Source organism: Odocoileus virginianus, chromosome 20 (assembly GCF_023699985.2).
Source record: "Odocoileus virginianus isolate 20LAN1187 ecotype Illinois chromosome 20, Ovbor_1.2, whole genome shotgun sequence".
In the NCBI taxonomy this organism is placed as follows: Eukaryota; Metazoa; Chordata; class Mammalia; order Artiodactyla; family Cervidae; genus Odocoileus; species Odocoileus virginianus.
This window is the reverse complement of record NC_069693.1, coordinates 41442122-41461299: the sequence shown is the minus strand read 5'-3', so window position 1 is coordinate 41461299 and position 19178 is coordinate 41442122. Positions and strand designations below refer to the sequence as shown.

General features: G+C 54.7%; 1 protein-coding gene across 5 annotated transcripts in view; it reads left to right on the top strand.

The window, feature by feature from the left end:
- The first annotated feature begins 2599 nt into the window (after positions 1-2599).
- Positions 2600-19178, top strand: part of ADCY7 (adenylate cyclase 7) — a 60845-nt gene continuing 44266 nt past the window's right edge. Inside the window, exon 1 of one of the 5 annotated variants that reach the window (XM_070451324.1) lies at positions 2600-2681. The gene's annotated coding sequence lies outside the window, so the exon portion shown is untranslated. Of the gene's footprint in view, positions 2682-8090; positions 8186-15228; positions 15612-16773; positions 16902-19178 lie in introns of those variants that run through there. The other 4 variants (XM_070451328.1, XM_070451323.1, XM_070451327.1 and 1 more) reach the window with 4 other exon arrangements.

Here is a 19178-nt window from a genome sequence, read left to right as displayed (position 1 = left end):
ATGTATCAATAGTAATTCTGCCTCAGTAGTAGCCAGTTATCCAATACTATGTGTTGATGAAGCCATTCCGTCCCTTTCTGGTTTCAAGTGCCATCCTTGACATGAACTAAACTCATGTGGGGGTTTTTACTAATGCATGTTCACAGACCCACCCAGGACCAGAATCTCTGGGAATAGGATCATATTTGGAGACCAGTGCCTTGGAGCCTTACTACACAGGCTGGCCGGAGGACCAGCAGCGTCGTCATCACCCAGGAGCTGTGCATGTGTGCTCAGTCGAGTCTGACTCTGGGGCCCCATGAACCACAGCCCGCCAGGCTCCTCTGTCCATGGGATTTTTCTGGCAAGAATACTGGAGTGGGTTGCCATTTCCTTCTCCAGGAGACCTGCCCAAGCCAGGGATGGAACCCTCATCTCCTTCTTTCTGAGGGGATTCTTCACTGCTGAGCCTCTGGGGAAACCCTACCCACGGAGCTGGATAGAAGGTAAAACTCTTGGTGGCCACACCAGAACTGCTGCATCCGAAACTCAAAGTTGGGCCCAGCAGTGTGTGTTTCCATTAGGCCTCTGGGCATTCTCATGCTGGCCACAGTTTGTGAATCACTGACCGAAGACTTAGGATGCAAGAAGAAGGCCACTGAGGTGACCGCAGCACTGATGGGATGACAGAACTATCCTGGCAGTTCTTGGTGAGCACTGAGACATGCATCATGGTTAACTCACTTTCTCCAGCTCTGCTTTCCTGTTTGCTGTCAAGAGAATTGGTCATAGAGTTGCATAAAGATCACACACACACACACACACACACACACACACACGAAGGGGTGGGAGGTCACAGAATCGCTCCCTGCCCCCCTCCCCCCACCGCGCCCCCCACACACAGCAAGGGGCTGAAGGCTTCCAGCTGAAGGCCTGCGGAGAGATTGCTGAACGCAAGCCCCAGCTGGGTCATGGATGCCCAGGGCTCTGCCTCACTCTCTCGGGAGCACACTCCCCCAGGGCAGAGGCACGCACTGTTCTTGAGGCCTTGGGGCAAACAGGTGGGTCCCCTCACTTCCTGAGTGGTGGCGGGGGAGGGGCTGCAGGAGGTGGCACTCCGAGCCTGAGCTGGTTCTGCTGAGGATTAGGTCTGGGCTGCTTTGCCCTGGCTTCCCATTTCCTATGGAGGGAAGTCCCAGCCGCTAGGAAGATCTTTCCCTGTGAGCCCTGGGGAAGCAGCAGTAATCTGTCAGTGCTCCAGCCCAGAAGGCCAGGGGCCACGGTCTGGACACCCAGAGGCTGTGGGAACCTGAGGCGGTGCCCGCCTGTCTGTGCAGAACCAGGCAGGGCTTGCTGCTGATGGACAGAAGGCTCAGCGGGGATCTTCTTACCCGCCACCTGAAACGGACATCACCTTCCAGCGTCCCATCATCTGATTCCCCATAATAGTTCCAAAGTAGGTGGCCTCTGGGCTGGGTTCTAAGTCCACTGTGGGATCAAGGCTGTGACACACTCAGGGTTTCTTCCCCGTGAGGTTACCTCCGGGTACCTGACTCCAGGATTCCATCACACGGTCCCAAGTAGACCACAGTTCATCAACCGGCTTGTCATGGGATCACCTGGGGTTCGTTCAGTTGCAGACTCCTAGGCATCTTTCCTGTGGGGCTCTGGCCTCTGAGGTTGGACCTGAGATATGGGTATAACAGGGGTTTACTTGATTACTCTCAGCAAAACAGGACCCCCCCAGGTTCCACGGTGGGCATAAGGGCGCTTTGGACAAGTGGGAAGAGAGAAACTCATGCAGGTCTATGAGCTAAATGCCCTCCTGATCTTGATTACCCTTTCAGTCAGCCTCCTCTGTCCCTCCCAGCGGTGACTCAAGAGGAGGGTTTTCTTGCTCTCCCAGCCTTGGTGCTTTGGAAACAGAACAGCTTTTCTGTTTTTTCTTTTTTTGCTGCCAGCTCTGGGGCCCCACCCTGGGTTGTCAGCAGCGGTGAGTGGGGTCATGACGGGGTTACGACACCTATTTTCTGAGGACAACTACTTTCTGAGGCAGGCTTGGTCTTCCTGGTGCCAGAGAAGCAGTCCAATAAAGGCCAGACTCGCGCGGGCGCTGGGGCGGCTCGGACCTCCGGACCCCCTAGGAGTTGAAGGCCCGAATGAAACAGTAGGTTGCGACTAGTTTCCCTCATCTTGGCATGAGGGTACCAGACCGCAGTCTATGGATCCTTCTAGAAACGGGCGTTGCTAGTGGGGGTGGGCTGGGAAATCGGAGCAGAAACACTTGAAAGAGTTTGCTAGAAAGTGTTTCCCTTTGAGGAGGTGGGGCTGCACCTGGCGCGTCCAGACACGTGCGTGGCTTTGAGGAAGAAAATGGGCTTGGAGAAGGTTTTATTTCCTGCCCGCGTTCCCAGGGCGCCTGGCCGCCGACTCCCACAGCCGCGTGAGCAGGCGGGCGCCGGTCGTGGGATGTCTGCGCGTTTTCAGCGTTTCTGGGGGAAACCGGGCAGGGTGGCGACACGCGGCGCTCCCTCCCGGCCGCGAGGTCGCGGGCTCGGGGCTGGGCTGGGCGGCCAGCGGGGGGCGCCTGCGGCCGCTCCGCCGCCCCCGCCCGCACCGCGCGATCCGGCCCGCGGCGGCGCGGCCACTCGGGCGGCGGAGCGGCCGGAGCGGGAGCCGCGCGGAGCGGAGCGGGCCGGCAGGTGAGCGCGCGCCGGCGCCCGGCGGGGAGAGGCGCGGCCGGCCGGGCCGAGGGGGCGCGCGGCCGCCCGTCGGGTCCTCGGACCCCCGCGCGGCGGGGCGTGGGCGTGGGGGGCGCGCCTGTGGCGTCCTCGCCTCCGGCCGGCGGGGGCCGCACCCAGACGGAGGGGTGGGTGTGGGCCGGGGCGGCTGCAGCCGGGCCCCGCGCTCGGCCTGCCTTTTCCCCGTCTCAGGAGCCGGGACAGGCGCGACCCCCACCCCTCCGCCAGCAACTTGCCGGCGGAGCCGCCCCACCCAGGTCTTGCTCTTTCTCCTGCCCGAGCTTGGGATGGGTCTTCTCAGTCAGGTACTGCGGGGAAGACCCTGGCCCAGACAGGACCCCAGCGCAGGAACTGGGGCCCAACTCCGCTCCCCGGACGACGGACTGAGACCTCACTGAGGGGCATGGCTCTGTGCCCCCCTGGGTCTGGCACCCTCCGACTGCTCTGTTGGAATGCCCACTGGCTTATGATGGTAAAGAGGGGCTGATTTGTCCGATTTCCTAGGCTCTGACGAGGCAGGGGCCCCTGGAAGATCAGTGTATTCTGTTTAAAGTAAGAAATAATTCAGAGAGAAAACTCAGGTAAGGGCAAGACTAAGGGCTGGCGTTGGAAGCCGTCCAGCTACAGCCAGCCGTGAGCAGGACCCCCTTGCCTGTGGGGGGCCAGGGCGGTGTGTAGATGGAGAGCTGGCAAGACAGAAACCTAACCTTTCACGTGAAAGGGAAGCTAATGATCCCTGGTTGGGGGTGAAATGCTGGAGGCTTTCTCAGTGTGGGCTTTAGTTGTTCTCTCTCCTGGTTTATATCTTGGATCGCCTTTCCCAAAGGCGAAGAACGCTTGTTCTTTTTGCGGCCAAGAGCCAAAGCTGGAAAATGAGAGTTGGGGCCCTTTCATTACAAGTGGAGCCTTTAAGGTGAGGGCCACAGGTGTCCTTAGAGGTTGGGCTGTGTCTGGAATGGCCACATCTGGACTGGCCTTAGATTCAGGGCCCTCATGGCTTGCTGAAGCCTCAGACCTGGTCCAGGATGATGTTCAACAGAAACAGGAATGAATGAATGACCAGCAGGACTGCAATGGTCTCAGGGTGTGAAGCTGAGGGGACTTGGCAAGCTGGGGCCCTGTGCCCTGAGAGGAGGGCCTCTGGCATTCAGTCACTGCTTTCCCACGTGGGCAGGTGCCCTCCTAGGAGAGGGGAGCGTGTCCCACTGTGGACCTGGAACTGTGGGGGGAGATCCCTAGTGGAGTGAGGAGGCCTCATGGGAGTGGCGAGCTGGGTCTACAGAGGGCCTTTTGGATCTGCCTCCCCCTGTGCTGAATGTTTAGGGTCCTCAGTGGCTGGATCTTCTTCCTCAGCCCTTGATGCCCTCGGGCTTTCAAGCGTGGTTGTTCTTGGGCCTTTTATGGAGGAAGGAGAGAAGAGGTGAGAGAGTTCCAATTTCTGAGGCCAGATGGCTTACAGAGCCATGGCATGTCCCTTGTACCATTTGATCCTGTGAGTTAGGACAGGAGTGATCAATTAGTGGGAAAACTGAAGTCATCAAAGGGCCTGTAGCAAGTTAGGCCTGGAGTGGGGACTCCCTAGGCCTGGCCTTCTGGTCTTCCTGTCCAGTTTTGGCCTGGCGGAGTACCCATTAGGAGCTTGATCCCACCCCCCAGGCAGTCTCAAGTGGGCCCATTAAATCCCCCTCAAGAGTAAACATATTGCCTGTCCACCTACCTGCCCAACTCTTCCTTCTTTCTGTTCCTGACCCCCACTGGGGGGTGCTCTGGGGTTTTGCTACTGACCCTATCTTTTGAATCCCCTTCTTTTGTAACTGGGCTCAGAGGGACTGCTAATAGGGGGATAAAGACTTACATAGCCTCCATGGCTACTCCAGCAAGGGAACCTTGAATGGCCTGCCTGGGCACGAGGCAGAAAAGCGAGTTAGACGTGGTCCCTGCAGTCGGAAGCCTGCTGGCCCATAGGGGTGACAGAGTGTTGCAGTTTAGCCCCAAAACACCTCTGTAGAGAGAGGCTCGCAGAGCAGGCAGGCCATCCGTCTAGAAGGATAGATGGAGGAGTCTTCATTGCAATATCTTTGGGGGAGAGGTCTGATAATAGAGCCTTTTCTTGTTTATTCATGCTTTCTGTATTTTCAACATTGTCTACGGTGAAGAAGAAAAACAAAACTTTCTTTTTGTTCTGGAAGTGTTTCAAGAGCTGTTCTAGCTTCTGAAACTTTGAATTGGGCTTGCAGGTGAGGTCTGTAAACTTCCAAATTTAATATGGTGTGCAAAAGGAAAGTGCCAGGATTTTGAGATATTTCAGCACAAATTAGCCTCTAGAGTGGCCTGGAACTCAGGCAGTAGACGACACTTGGATCTGTTGCAAAGCTTCTTGTTGGCAGCGTCACCTCTCCTGCTGCGAGTCTGCTGGTATTTGTGGCTCACGACTGACTGTTGGAGAGCTGTCTGATGGGGCCTGGCTGGTGGGTGGACAGGAGCCAGAAGTGATGGAGGCAAGGTTGGTGGCAGCTTCCAGCCCTGAGCCACACCCATCTGGGAGCCAAAGAGTGGTTTCCTAAGCTGATGCTGCCTGGAATTGGGTTGGAATTGGGGGTAGGGGCTTTGCCCAGAAAAGAGTGGATGAGTCCACATCTCTGGGGGTCCTCACTGAGGAAGCTGAGTTTTATTTCCTGAGCATGATCAGCCCACAGCTTCCCGCTCCTCTCTGCATGTGACACAGGCTGCGTGATGCCCGGGAGTCCTAAGTCCTCTCTGCTCCTTGTGGTGAGAACTCCACTCCCACCTCCAGCCCTTGCTCTTCCTTCTTCCTATAAACCCTTCTCTCCAGTCAACTCTGTCATGTATGTTAGGACACGCTCAGTCCCCTCTTGGACAAGTGACCCCAGGGGTGGTGTGGGCCAGGGGCATGGCTTGGGGGCCCTTTTGATTTCAGGCTCTGCCCCTGGGGTGTTTGTCTTCCTTAGATTTTTGGACATGGGCATTTGAACCTTGACTGTCACTTTACAGGGGAAAAAGAAAGGCAGGAGCCATGGTCCTCCCAGCTCTCCACTGCCCAGCTTGTATAGAGGGAGCTAAATGGGGCCTCTCAGGTTAGGGTGGGCATTAGGCCAGGGCCATTGCCAAGTGTGGGGAGTTGGCAGTGGAAGGTCCAGCCAGTGTGTGCACAGGAGGCCACCCCTTCGGTTAATGACCACCTGCTGAGTGAGGTGGCTATGAGCAGCCATCCACCTGTTTGCAGAGAGGCACTGTTTTCAGTTATTAGCAACAAAGGCTAGTATTTGCAAGCTTTTATGCCTGGAGGACAAGAACACAGACTCTGGAGGGAATCTCTTGGGCTTGAGTCCAAGCTTAACATTTTAGCTGTGTGACTTTGGGCAGGTGCTTCAACCTCTCTGAACTTCAGCTTCTTATCGATAAAAAGAAGATGGAATAAGAATACTTATCTCAAAAGTCAGGAACAGCTCCTGATTAAGAGAGACCAAAGTGACATGACAACCAAATGCAATATATGAATCTGTGCTGAAAGAAATTGCATAAAGAATGTTATTAGGATAGCTGATGAAATTAGATAATGGGCTGTAGATTAGGCTCAGACTGTAAAGAAGCTGCCTGCGATGCAGGAGACCTGAGTTCAATCCCTGGGTCAGGAAGATCCCTTGGAGAAGGAAATGGCAACTCATTCCAGTATTCTTGCCTAGAGAATTCCATGGACAGAGGAGTCTGGTGGGCTACAGTCCATGGGGTTGCAAAGACACATGAATGAGCGACTCACACTTATAGATTATAGTGTATTAATATTAAATGACCAAATTAATATTAAGGACCAAATATAGGGCCTTGTTCTTAGGAAATGTGCACTGAAGTATTTAGAAGTTCACTGTATATATAAGCAGCCCACTCTCAAATATTAAAGAGAAACATATGTATAGACAGATAATAAAAGTGAAACAAAAATGATACAAATAGGCAAATCTGAATTAAAGTATAGGAGAGTTCTTTGTAGTTTTCATGTAACTTTTCTGAAAGTTTGAAACTATTTCAAAATACAAGGTTAAAAAAATGCCTAGTAGTTTGAATGAAACCACTTAAGGCATGTTACTTAGTGCCTGGCACTCATTGATTTTAGCTGCGATTGTTACTGTTGCTTTTTATTATCATTAATATGGACAAAGTGTATCTTACCTCCTGTTACAATACCTGGGCTATTTTTCCACTTTACAGATGACAGTTGAATTTCAGAGAGGTTAAGTGGGTTTGCTCAGGGCCACACAGCATTGAGTCCAGAGCACCTATAGGAGAACTGCTTGAAATTTATTTTGGATTAATCACCAGCATCTGAAACTGTGAGATTTTATGTAAAAACCCAGATTTCTTTTTTTTTCCAGTTATATATATGTAATATATTTGTAGTTATATATAAAAATTTTAATATGTATTTATTTTTCAGATTATTACTCGATAGTGAATATAGTTCCCCATGCTATGTGGAAAATCCTTGCTTATCTATTTTATATATAGCAGTGTATATCTGTTAATCCTAAAACAAACAAACAAAAAAAATGAAGTTGTTAATTCATGTCCAACTCTTTGCAACCCCATGGACTGCAGCCCGCCAGGCTCCTCAGTCCATGGAATTCTCCAGGCAAGACTACTAGAGTGGGTTGCCATTTCCTTCTCCAGAGGATCTTCCTGACCCAGGGATTGAACCCAAATCTCCTGAATTGCAGGTGGTCTCCTGCATTGCAGGCAGGTTCTTTTACCGACTGAGCCACCAGGGAAGTGGCCCGCTAATCCGATACCCCTAATTTACCCACCCCCTCTTCTCTTTGCGAATTGTAAGTTTGTTTTCCAGGTCTGTGAATCTGTTTCTGTAAAAACCCAGATTTCTGGTTTCCTTTGGTAACTCAGAAGGCTTGCAGCATTGGCCGCACTCCTCTGGGGCAGCTACTGGGTGAAGCTTGGCAGCAGATGGTCCTCACACAGAGCTTCCAGTTTGCCCTGGTGCCCAGCCAGCCAGCCTGCCTCACTGGTTGATGTCCGCCTGGCCTCTGGGGGCTCTGGGTTTGCTGTCTGAGGGGAGTGCCAGGCCTGGAGGCTGGGCTCTTCCCCTCCCTCCTGCTGCCCCGCCCGGGTTCTCCCCTCCCCGACCCGCTCCCCCATGCAGTGGGTGCAGCCTGGCAGCTCCTTGGCCCAGCCTATACTTGAGCACCTGCCAGGTGTGTGGGGAGAGGCCGGGGGCTGCAGGCAGGCGGAGGAGGAGCCTGAGGGTTTGTAGCTCCCGCCTGCTGTGTCCTGCCAAGTTCCTGGTCTCCCCTCCGTCCTGCCTGCAGCCTCCGCCGTGCTCCTGGCTCTTCAGAAGGGGTACAGGGTGGTTTGCTGGTACCCCATGAGGTGGGGTGTAGGAGGAAGTCCCAGAAGGGCCCCCGGGGTGCAGTCTTCGCTTGGTTTGGTGTATGTAGGTGGGTGATTATTTCTCTTCTCTGAGTCTCTGGGTCTTCCTCTGTAAAATGGGGCTGTACTTCCCCCCGAAGGGCGGTCAGAGGATTGGAGGCTGGCACGTCAGCTTCGAGCAGGTGGGGGTCCGGGGATATGGTCGTGAGGACTGTTTCACGCCACGTTTGGCCTCCGATGCCCCTGCTTCCCAAGAGCCAGAGGAATGAGCAATGGCTGGGAGTGAGGCCTCTGGGCCACGGAGAGCGGGGCGAGCAGGCTGGACAGGTGTCCCTGTGGCCTTGTGGGCGTGCCTTACTGTCCCCAGTCTCACAGAGGAGGGGACAGGCCCCGTGGCCAGGCGGGAGGGGCTCACCTGGTGGGGTTGGTGTCTGACAGATGGGGAAACTGAGGCTCAGAGAGGCCAGGTGACCTTGAGGGGAAGCCCCACACAGCCAGGCAGCTCCTGCCTCCTGGGCCAAGACCCTGAGCTGTGTTCCTGGGGAGGAGGAGAGGATCAGCTCATTTCTTATTTTCAGATGGCTTGGATTTTGTGTTAATTACAGAAATAATTCTCATTTATTATTAAAAAGCAGAAAAACCTAAGCAGTTAAGTGGGGGAGATAAACCAGAATCTGTACTCATTAATGTAACCCATTAGTGCACTGGTGTAGTCTTTCCAGATGATTTCTTGGTTTTTCTTTTTTTTTTAACATGTGACAAGAAGAAGAAAAATGAGTATCACGTTTCTTACTGTGTCTCGCTTACTTCCAGGCTTTGGGAGTAGAGATGTTGGGTTTCCCAGACACGTATTGGGCTCATCCCAGCATTTGGTATAGTAGGAACCCTGACTGGTTTTCTCAGCCCCCCTCTTGCTGGACACTTAGGTTTTCTCCAGTAGTTCTGCAGTTAGATCTCTGTGCTAAGGAGCCCATAGCTAAGTCTTTGTATACATTAGGGATTCTTTTCTGTAGGGTGAATTAAGACGGGTCCACTTCTCACCTTGAAGGCTGGATGCAGGTTTGTGGTAGGGCTCTGTCTGGGGGCGTGGAGGTCTTGGGCGCCAAGATTGCCCCCCTCCTCCATAAACTGCTTTGTGGTCAGAGGATGAGACAGGGAGGGGCGCCCACTGGAGGGCTTTGCCAGGAGAGGGGTTAAGGTGCCGCCGTCCAGGCTGGCACTGGAAGCCTTTAAGCTCCTGGGGGGGAGGCGGGTGGAGCTGGAAGCGAAGAAGGTGGCCTGCGTGCCGGGCCGGTCCTGGTGGTGGCGCCTGCAACCCCGCAGCCTGTTCTGCTTCCACAGAGGGGCCTGGGGTCGTCTGTGCCCATGCTCGGGGGTCAGGTCAGGAGTGCGTCCTTATGATTTGGGGGACCGGGTAGTGAGCACTCCCCCACCCCTTCCAGGGAGCTGGGCTGAGACTGCTTCTGTGTTTTCAGCTCTGAGACTCCCTGGGAGCAGGGGGACGTTTTTCATCTGTAGGAAGGGACTGGAAATGATACCTGCTCTGAGTGAGGCTCAGATGAGAGAGCAGATGCCAGAGCGCTGACAGTGACCGTGTTTCAGCATTTCATTATGGAAAAATGAAACACCCACGAAGGAAGACAGAATAGCATGCCTGCCCACACATACTCAGCCCTTAGATGCCACGGCTTCCAGCTCTGGGCCGCCCTGGAGTCATCTCTGCTCCCACACACTTCCCCCTTCCAGACCTCATATCGCTTCATCTGTGAAAATGGTCGTACAGCCATCCCTCCTTTTGTTGTGCTTTGTAGGTAAATTCTCTCTGTGTGTTTTTCTTTCTTTCTTTTTTTTTTAAAACAAATTGAAGGCTTGTGGCCACCTTGTCTTGTCAGATGATGGTTTGCATTTTTTAGCAATAACGTATTTTAAAATTAAGGCATGTACGTTTCTTAGATATAATGCTGTTCCACACTTAACAGGCTACAGTCTAGTGTAAACATAGCATTTATGTGCACTGGAAAACCAAAAAATTTGTGTGACTCACCTTGTTGACATATTTGTTTATTGCAGTGATCTGGAACAGGACCTGCATGCTGAGGAAGTATTCTTGTTTATATTCCTAAAAGAGGAGGAATAAAAAAAAGAAAAAAACCCACAGCATTATCTCCACATCTAAAACTTAGCAGTATTTTTTTAAAATTATAGCTTCCCAGTCAGTGTATTGTGTTCAGGTTTCCAATTGTTTCATACAGGTCAAAAATAAAATTAGAAAAAATTTTAGTTTTTAAAATCAGAATTCAAATGAGGTCTACATAATGGGATATCTTTAATGGGTTGATATCTTTCTCAAGTCTTCTTTCATCTGTAGTATTGATATTCATTCATTCTCTCTGTTGCGCCAGATGTTCTGCTTTTTTGAGCTCTCTATAGTGATCAACATATTCTTTATCCACCAAATCTCCTATAAATTGGTAGTTGTGTCTCCAGCCTTGATCTACTTTAGCTTCAACTACCCCCACCCCTGAGTAGGAAATGGCAACCTACCCCAGTGTTCTTGCCTGGAGAATCCCATGGACAGAGGAGCCTGGTGGGCTACAGTCCATGGGGTCACAAAGAGTTGGACACGACTGAGTGACTTAGAGCACACGCCCACCCTGCCCCACTGCCCCCGCAAGAGCACACTGGAGAGGGGGTTGCAGACTTCTGCTGGGAGGCTTGCATTGTCTGGGACAATCTCTTTTTGTAATCTTCAATGGCTTTGAGATAGTAGTATTTTTCACTATCATAAAAACCTTCCCTTTTCACCTGGTTACAAGTGGTGCTGAGTGAGTGGAGAACTTCCAGTTTCAGGCCATTGTTTTTCCTTATTCCTGCCTTTTTTCCATAGTAGTTGCTCTTCCCTATTAATCTTTTAATTACATGCGTAGTATATTTTTATTAGAGAAAATTGGAAAACAGGCATAAACAAGAAAAGTATGAAATTAAAACTGTGCTGAATTTTATCACCTAGTGATAACTCCTAAGATTTGGAGTATATCCTTTCAGACTTTCTAGTGTTAAAAAAAAAATACACACACACACACGTATGTGCATCTGTGGTACTGTTAAATGAAAGGTGGAACATTAGCCTCGGGTCTGTTTTCACCTTGTGGCATCTCCATAACTTCCTCCCCAGGATCTGGGGAGGGACATGGTCTTTCTCCCTGTTGCTCAGTGGTTCACACCAGGCAGGGTGTGGGGAAGGACAGGCGGCTGCGGGTGTAGCTCAGCTGCCAAGTTTTTCAAAGGAAATAAGGACTTTTGGTTGGCAGGGCAGTTGCTTTCACATCTGTTCTTTTAGGATTCTTTGCAGTTGCTTAACACACTGTGACCTGGCCTACCCCTTTCCTTGTCCAAAGTCATGTCCCGGAGGCCTGGCAGAGGCTGGGGCCGGCGGGGGAGGGGTCATGGGAGCCAGCCCCCTGCCTTCTGGTAGGCTGTGCCACCAACAGGATGCAGGGTTGTTCATCTTTCCTTGTCTGGCATTGGACCTGGGACAAGCAGCAGCTGTTTAGATCTCTACACTGGCGGGACAGTGGCTCAGGGAGCTGACTTTGGGAGCAAAGATGCTGTTTACTTCTTAGCACATGTGTTTTTTTTGGCGTGGTTTGGTGGCTCACCCCAAGTCAACCCTTAGGACCACCACTGATTAGGAGTGAAGGCCCTTGTTCCATCTTGTAACTTGGAGGATGTAAGTGAAGGAGGGAGCCAGAGCATCTCCATGTTTCCCTCCTGGGCAGGGAAGGGATCTTAGCACATCTCTGAGTCTGCAGTCAACCGAGAAGAGATGAAGGCAGAGGCGCAGGAGGTGAGTCGCTGCAATGGAATGCAACCCCCCCAGGCCCCAACCCAGCAGTATGAAAAGTCCCATCTGGGAGGACGTGAGTGACAGGACCACAAGCTTGTGCCTGTCCCAGCGAGGCTGTCTCCTTGGGGATCTCACTTCAGTCCCCCTGGCCCAGAGCATGGAAGAGCTGAGGGCCTGAAGGAGGGGCGGACGGCAGACCTGATGCCAGTACTGGGCCAGGCTGCTCTGTCTTCCCAGGCGAGTGAGTGCTGCTGTCTGCAGAGAGTGGGTTTTGTTCTTCTGCTCTGCATTCTTGTTAGAAGACTCCGGGGGCAGATCAGTTTGGCAGAAATGTCACAAAGGCCTCTTGAGTACCTAGTGTTGGGGGTGGGGGAGGCGGTGGTCTGCTGGAAGAGAAGAGGTGACCCCTTACCCCCCGTCACTCCCGATCAGGTAGGGGTGCTGCAGTGACAGCGTATCAGTCCATTCTTGACGGGGGCTGGAGGATGCGCTTCCGAGGTGGCTCAGTCATGTGGGTGGCAGGTCGATGCTGGCTGTGGGCAGGAGTCCTCCTTTCTCACCACAGGACTGCTCGAGGGTCCTCACAACATGCTGGCTGGCTTCCCCTAGAGTGATTATCCCAGAGGGAGCAAGGTGGAAGCCGCAGTATCTTTCATGACTTCAGAAGGCAAGCATGTGATGTCTGCGGTATTTTGTTGGTCACCCAGGTAATGTGGGAGGGCACCATACAAGGGCGTGGACACCAGGAGGCAAGGGTCACTGGGGCTGCCTACCACCGTGGCGCCTGCAGCTTCCAACTCTTATTCTCCCAGCCTAGTGAAATGAGAGCATCTTTTTTTTTTTTTTCCATCGAGTTCTTACAAAAGTTCCAGAATTGAGCATTTTGAGTCCCCTGCCCATTCCCCAGTGGACACAGACCAGAAGCCCACCTCTGAAGGGCTGACTCCCCGTGGGAACAGGAAGCTGTTACTGGACGTGGAAGCTGTGGAAGGAATGTGACAGTGTGTATCCTCCTAGGAGAGCCCTGTGGTCCAGAGGTGGTGACAATGGGACATTGCTTCCGGAAAGGTAGCATTTGTCCTTGTCTTGGCAGGATGAGTAGCATTTTAACCCCAAGTGGCAGAAAGGCCTGAGCTAGGGCATGGCAGGGTGAGGCAGCTGGATCGTGGGGTCACGGGAGATCAGGCTGGAGAGATGACTTGGGCCAGGCCTGGGTGTGGGTCAAGAGGAGGAGCCCGGATTTGACTCAGGAGATACTGAGAAGCCATGGAAGGTCTTTGACCAGGGCAGACATGCAGTAGAGCCAGGATCTAGAGAACACCCTCAGTCTGGCCTTCCTTGTCTTCAGCTATAATTGAGCACTTACTGTGTGCACTACACATGTCTCTCACTTAACCCTCACAGCCTCCCACAGAGCTGGATGATGTCATCCTGACTTCACGATGGGCCAAGGTAATGTAACTGGGCCAAGGTCCAATGGGGACTCTGATTGCAGAGCTCTCAGCCTCTTCATCCCATACTCATGGGACAAAGGACTGTCGTGAGAGTGAATCACCAGGCTGTTTGCTCGGACCCTTCCCAGGGCTCCTCTGGGGTGTGGTGACTCGCGGATGGATGGTGTCCATGTCTGCACTCCCTCTCAGACATCTGCCTGGGTTGCTGTGGGCTTTCTTCCCTAGGGGGAAAGGCTTGACATCTGGGTTTGTCAGATGGGGCCAAACTATTTGCTCAGCGCTCAGCGTTATTTGTCCCTTGGCCGACTGCCAACCGTGTCTGCTTGTTTTCGCTGCAGTTTTATTCCGTCTTGCCCACCATTTCACGGCCTTGCCACTCTCTCGTGTGGGGGCTGGGGGCTCCCACTCACCAGCCAGGCACTGACTAGGCCTGAGACGCCCTGTCGTGGGCCTCTTTCTCCTCTCGGCGGATGAGGTTTCTCTCCCCAGAGCTCTGGACCGTGCATCTCGCCTTCAAGGATGCCCCCCCAGATCTTTGTGCCACGTCATCGGTGGGCACATCTCAGCCTGGAGCTTGTCTGACAGGGGGCTGTGTGCACGTCAGGCTTGTGTCCCTAGCACCCCAGCGGGGTCCTGCCCACAGGGAGGAAGTGGGGGGTGTTGCAGAGTGAGCGGAGAGGGGCGGGTTGTGCCAGAAACCAGCCTTCCCTGCCCGAGGCTGAGGAAGCCCACAGCTGCCCCTCCTTGGGGGGAGTTTCTCCAGCAGGAGCAGCCTGTCTCCAGGGAGGGTCATGATGTGAGTGATTGAAAGCACCAGGCGTGGAGTAATTCTGGCTCTTCCCATTGTTGTTTTTTTTTCAGCTGTGTGTGCTTGGGCAAGTGAGTTGCCTCTCTGAGTCTCAGTTTTTTGTCTACAGAATGGGCATGATAGCAGGACCTCCTCCCGAGGCTGGGCCTGGTGCCCAGCACACAGTGTTTAAATGCTGACCCCAGGTCCTGCCTGCTGGGACCTCGCAGTTGGGGTGAGGGGTGGGGTGCCGAGTGACCAGTGACAGCAGCAGGCCGGCAGGGAAGCAGGGGAGAGTGCCTCCTCTGGGGAAGGAGCTGGAGGGGAGACCTGGGGAGGGTGAGGCTAGGAAAATTGGGCTGCATTCTCTTGTCTGGAGGAGGAAATGACAACCCACTCCAGTATTCTTGCCCGGAGAATCCTTTGGACCGGGGAACCTGGTGGGCAAAAAGTTGGGTATGACTGACGCGACTTAGCACGCCCTTCTTTGTTACCAAACAATACGATTTACTGTCAGGATACAAGGTAGAAAATGACCCCAGGTCCCCGTGTCATGTTCAGGGGACTCCCTGTGGACCAGGAGGTTCTTCCCCCTCCATTTGGGGCCGTCTCTGCGCCCAGCTCCCTTCCTATCTCCTGCCACACTGCTGAGCACCCCACCATTCCAGAAGGGAAGCTGAGGCCTGCAGTGGAAGAGGAAACTGGAGCTCAATTCGTGGCTTCCGGGGATGCAGGAGTGCTGAGGTTCTTTGAAAACTCTTTGGAATAGGGATTCCAAGCCGGTTGTGGGGGGGTGGGGGGGTGGGGAGGGGCAGCTGTGAGATGGAGATGCGGCAAGCCAGACTGGAGACCTCTGACCTCTTGGGCCATCCCCTCTCAGAGTGGTTTGAGGCCCCCTCGATGTGTGGGTGGGGAAACTGAGGCTTAGGGCCCTGTGTGAGAGGCGGAGCCAGGAAGAGGCTCCCTGGCAGGCTTCTGTTGCTTCGAATTGCTCATTAAGTTGCTGGGCTTCTAATGCAGGCTTTGGGTGCTTGTTTTATTTTTACTTTATGAAAATGGTTCCAGTTTGAATCTTCCAGTTTCCATGAGGTCATTGGAGCCAGGAGCCTGGCCTGACAGCTTCCCCACTCCTGCGAGGACTCTTGCTGTGACTGGGAGAGGGGGCCCCCGCCCCGCACACCCCGAGAGGCGCTGAGCTGAGGGTTCAACGTTGGCCTTTCTGTTGTTCCCACCGCCAGAGCAGGAAGTTGTGGGTCCAGATGTGACTCACTCTCATTAGGTAGCCAGTGGAAGGAGCCTTCACGTGTGCGAGTCTGGACGCTGGCCAAGGAGCGGCAGGCGACGGTCACCTCCGAGCAGGCCCTGCCCCTGGCCCAGCTGCTGGGGAGCCCCTGGAGGAAAGCCAGGTAAACCGGGCCGAGGGGATGGGGCGCCATCTGTCCTAGAGGCCTGGGGCCCCCTGGGCAGCACCCCTCCCCACCCGGCAGGCCTGGCCGGGGCGTGGATGAACACGGGCTGGACTGCAGGTAGGGGAGGCTTTGGATGGCCAGGTGTGGGGGCTCCTGGACAGGGTCACTGACGTGTCTCAGCCTGACGAGAAGCTGCTGTTACGACCGTGGTGGTGGTCACTTGGCACGGTCCCGCTAGACTGCCGTGAGCCTCAGACTCTTGGCTGTCCACATTGCTTTTCAAGGTTGTCGTTGTTCATTTACAAGCACACTTTACTTTTGTCGGTGAAAGTCAAAGTGAGCGGGGGAAGAGCAAATGAATTTATTTTGTTAGATTAAAAAAACAAAAAAAAAGAAATAAACCCAAACCACACTCTGAAAGTGACGCATGCCCAAGAGACAAAGAACCAAGATGCCTCAAGAAAATGGATGAAACAGTCTCTCTTTCCCTCCAAGTCCTCTCAGCCCAAAGCTCCGGGACTCCCAGTGTGGACCTTGGGGAGTGGGTCCTTCTGGTTCTTTCTGCTCATTTATCCAAACATGCACAGACATGCACAGACAAAAGCAAGCGTCTCTTGTCCGTGTCATCACATGGGGGTGAGGACAGCGGGCCCTGTGGGCTTCCTGCCCCTGGCCAGCCCTTAAAGGAGGGGACTGGGAGGGGGAGAGAAAGCGGAGCCCTGGGCTGGACCTCCAGGAGACAGACCCCCTGGCCCCAAGGCCTGGACGGATGGCCGCAGCCCAGACAGGCTTTGCCTGCAATAGCTGTGTGACCGTGGGCCGTCACCGGCTCTCTCCGCCACAGACACGCAAAGGGGACGACGTGAGGGGTGACTCGACCACCGTTTCTCAGGGCGGGGGCCCCGCTCCTCAGATGGTTTTAGCCATGTGGGTGAACGTGCTTAAAATGTAGGTGTTCGTTTTAATGTATTTCAGAAAAGAGGAAAAAAAAAATCTGTAAATAGGACCTGTGACTTCATGCATGTATTTTTGGCTTGGACAGGACTAAAGAAGACACAGAAACGAAACGGGGAGACTTAAGAGGAAGTGTGGTGGGATTGGCTCCACAGGAAGTGTGGGCGTCCAGGGGGTGCGGAGTCTGGAAGGCTCATCCGAGCGCCCTCCTTTCTGACCCGGCTGTGGGCCTCCCCCCTCTAGATGGGCCCTGGGCTTCCTGGAGTTTTCCTGCGGCTCCGGCTGGGGGGGAGGAGGACTCTCAGGTTGTACGGCCTCCCCTCCGCGGGGAAGGTGTGAACTTCGTGGGGGAGTCTCCAGGGGTAACTCGCTGAAAGCAAGTGACTGTTTGCTGGCAGCCGTTTTCCCAGGGGTGGGGGTAGGGGTGAAGGGCAGTCATGGGGTCTCTTTGCCAGCAGTGGGTCTGGGGACAGCCAGGCTTCCTGTGGGCCCTTTGGGGATGGGGGCTGGTGCAGTGGGGGTGGGGGGTTGGGGGCAAGAACGGGGCTTCCAAAAAGCCGAAGGTGCTTTTCCAGAGGAGACAGAGGCCCGACCTGATGTTGCTTTGGGGACTGCGCCCCCTTTACAGTCTGTAATTATTGGTTTAACGCATTCCCTGCCTACCCACCCCCTCCAACCCCCGCCGCCCGATGTGGTAGTGTCGTCTGCCCCCAGTTTGTGGAGGGGAAGCCCGAGGTCTGGTCCCGGCTCACACGGGGGCTCGGTCCCCAGGGCATCCATTCGTGTGCACTGCCTGTCAGGAAGAGCCGCTACGTTTGAGGCCTGGTGTGGGGGTTGGGACGCTGCACCTCGTCTTTGGAGGGGCTGCTGGGGGGAGTGCAGCTGTCCAGGCTCCGACTGGCTTTGGCGGGCCGGCGGGGCCGAGCCTTCCTGGCGGAGGGTCTTGTCTGCCCCCACCTCGGGGTGGCCGGGGCTGCGTCAGGGCTCTTGCTGCAGCGGGGCTTGTGTTCTTGGGCATGCGCCGGCGTCCTGCCTCCGTGGGGAGGTGCGTGACCCAGCCCTTGGCATTTTCCATGACTTGCCATCCCAAGCACTGCCGGGTCATCAAGGGGTGGCTGGCGGCCTGTCCCTCACCTCTTTCCTCCTGCCGCGGGCATGTTTACACTGAGCTAAAGGCAGTTGTCCACGTCCCATTGCCTAGGCTGAGGTTGCTGCTTAACTCTGCTGGGAAAGTGCAGGGTCTCTGAGGAAGCCGGCAGAAGGGTCACCCCAGGCAGGGTCTCTGAGTCAGTGTGGCCACGTCCAGCCTTTGGTGGGGTCGGGTCTTAGGGATGAGTGGGAAGTGCCAACGGTGTTTCCTTTCCTTCAAACGACCTCAGTAGCCAAGAGCTGGAAGTTAGTTTGGCTCAGTGAGTGAGGCCTTGGTATCGGAACAGCAACCAGAGAAGCAGGGTCTTCTGGAGCCCATTGGGTCCAGCCCCCTGCCTCCAGGCAGAGCTGGATTAAGGCCTGGGTTCAGTCCCCCCTCCGCCTTCTCCTGGCCATGTGCGAGATGAGCAGGGATTGAGCTAGCTTCTTGCATCTATGAAATGGGTCACTCATGGTACCCAGAGTGCTGGGTCGTTGTAGAATTAAAGGAAGGGGTGTAGATGGTGTGGCTGGCACAGAGGAGCCGCTCCCCACGCAGAGGTGTTTGTCGTTTTTACTGTCATGCAGCTGTGTCTGGGGCTCTCTCGCCCGTCCGGCCTTGGGTGGGAGGGTGCGCATCCTTGGAGAAGGGACCCTGGAGGGGAGGGGGCTGGGCAGGGCCGGCTGAAGGGTGTCGCTGAGGGGCCTCACTGTAGCCCTTGGGTAGTCACAGTCTCTGGGTTCTCAGTTTTCTCCTCTGTAAAATGGCAGCACCCACGCAGGTTCCTGGTGAACTTAAAGGCCTGAAAAATGCTTCCCAGGCATCCGAGACCAGCAAACTCAGGCCACGGTGCTCCTGGTGGGCGAGCCCCCTTCCTCTGCCCGAGGGGCCCACCAGCTCTGCCCCCGCCCTCCCAGCCCAAGCTCACTTGTGGAGTCTTTGCTCGCCCACCTGTGGCTCCTCCTGCTGTCACCTTCCAAAGAGGGGGGCCCGGTGCCCACCTGACAGCCATCAACATCCGGCTCAACCTGCCATGGCCCACGGATTTCACAACGGGCTCCATCATGGCCGGGGCCTCGCCCAAGCCCTGGCGCAGGCCTGGGGGCCGCGGCACCTCTGCTCCCCATGTGCCCCTTTCCCCACACCCCACCCACTGCGAGCCTCTGGAAGGACAAGGTCTCGGGGTGGGGCGGGGCGCGAGCCTTGGGCAGGGGTGGGCTGCATGAGCCCTCTTTGTGGAAAGTCACCTTTTCACCAAAAGATGGCTGAAAGTCACCTCTTTGGTGACCCTTCTCCCAGTGATGCCGGGGTGGTCCTTTCTCCCTCCGTCTGCTGATCTCTTTGATGGTCTTGCTTCATCAGCATTTTCTGAGCACTGAGGGCTGTGCTGAGGGATAGACTTGAGCCCACCCTGGGTGAAGAAGAGGTGGGACGGCTGACCTCAGGCCTGGAGAAGAGGCCTGTGGGGTTCCTGTGTTCCC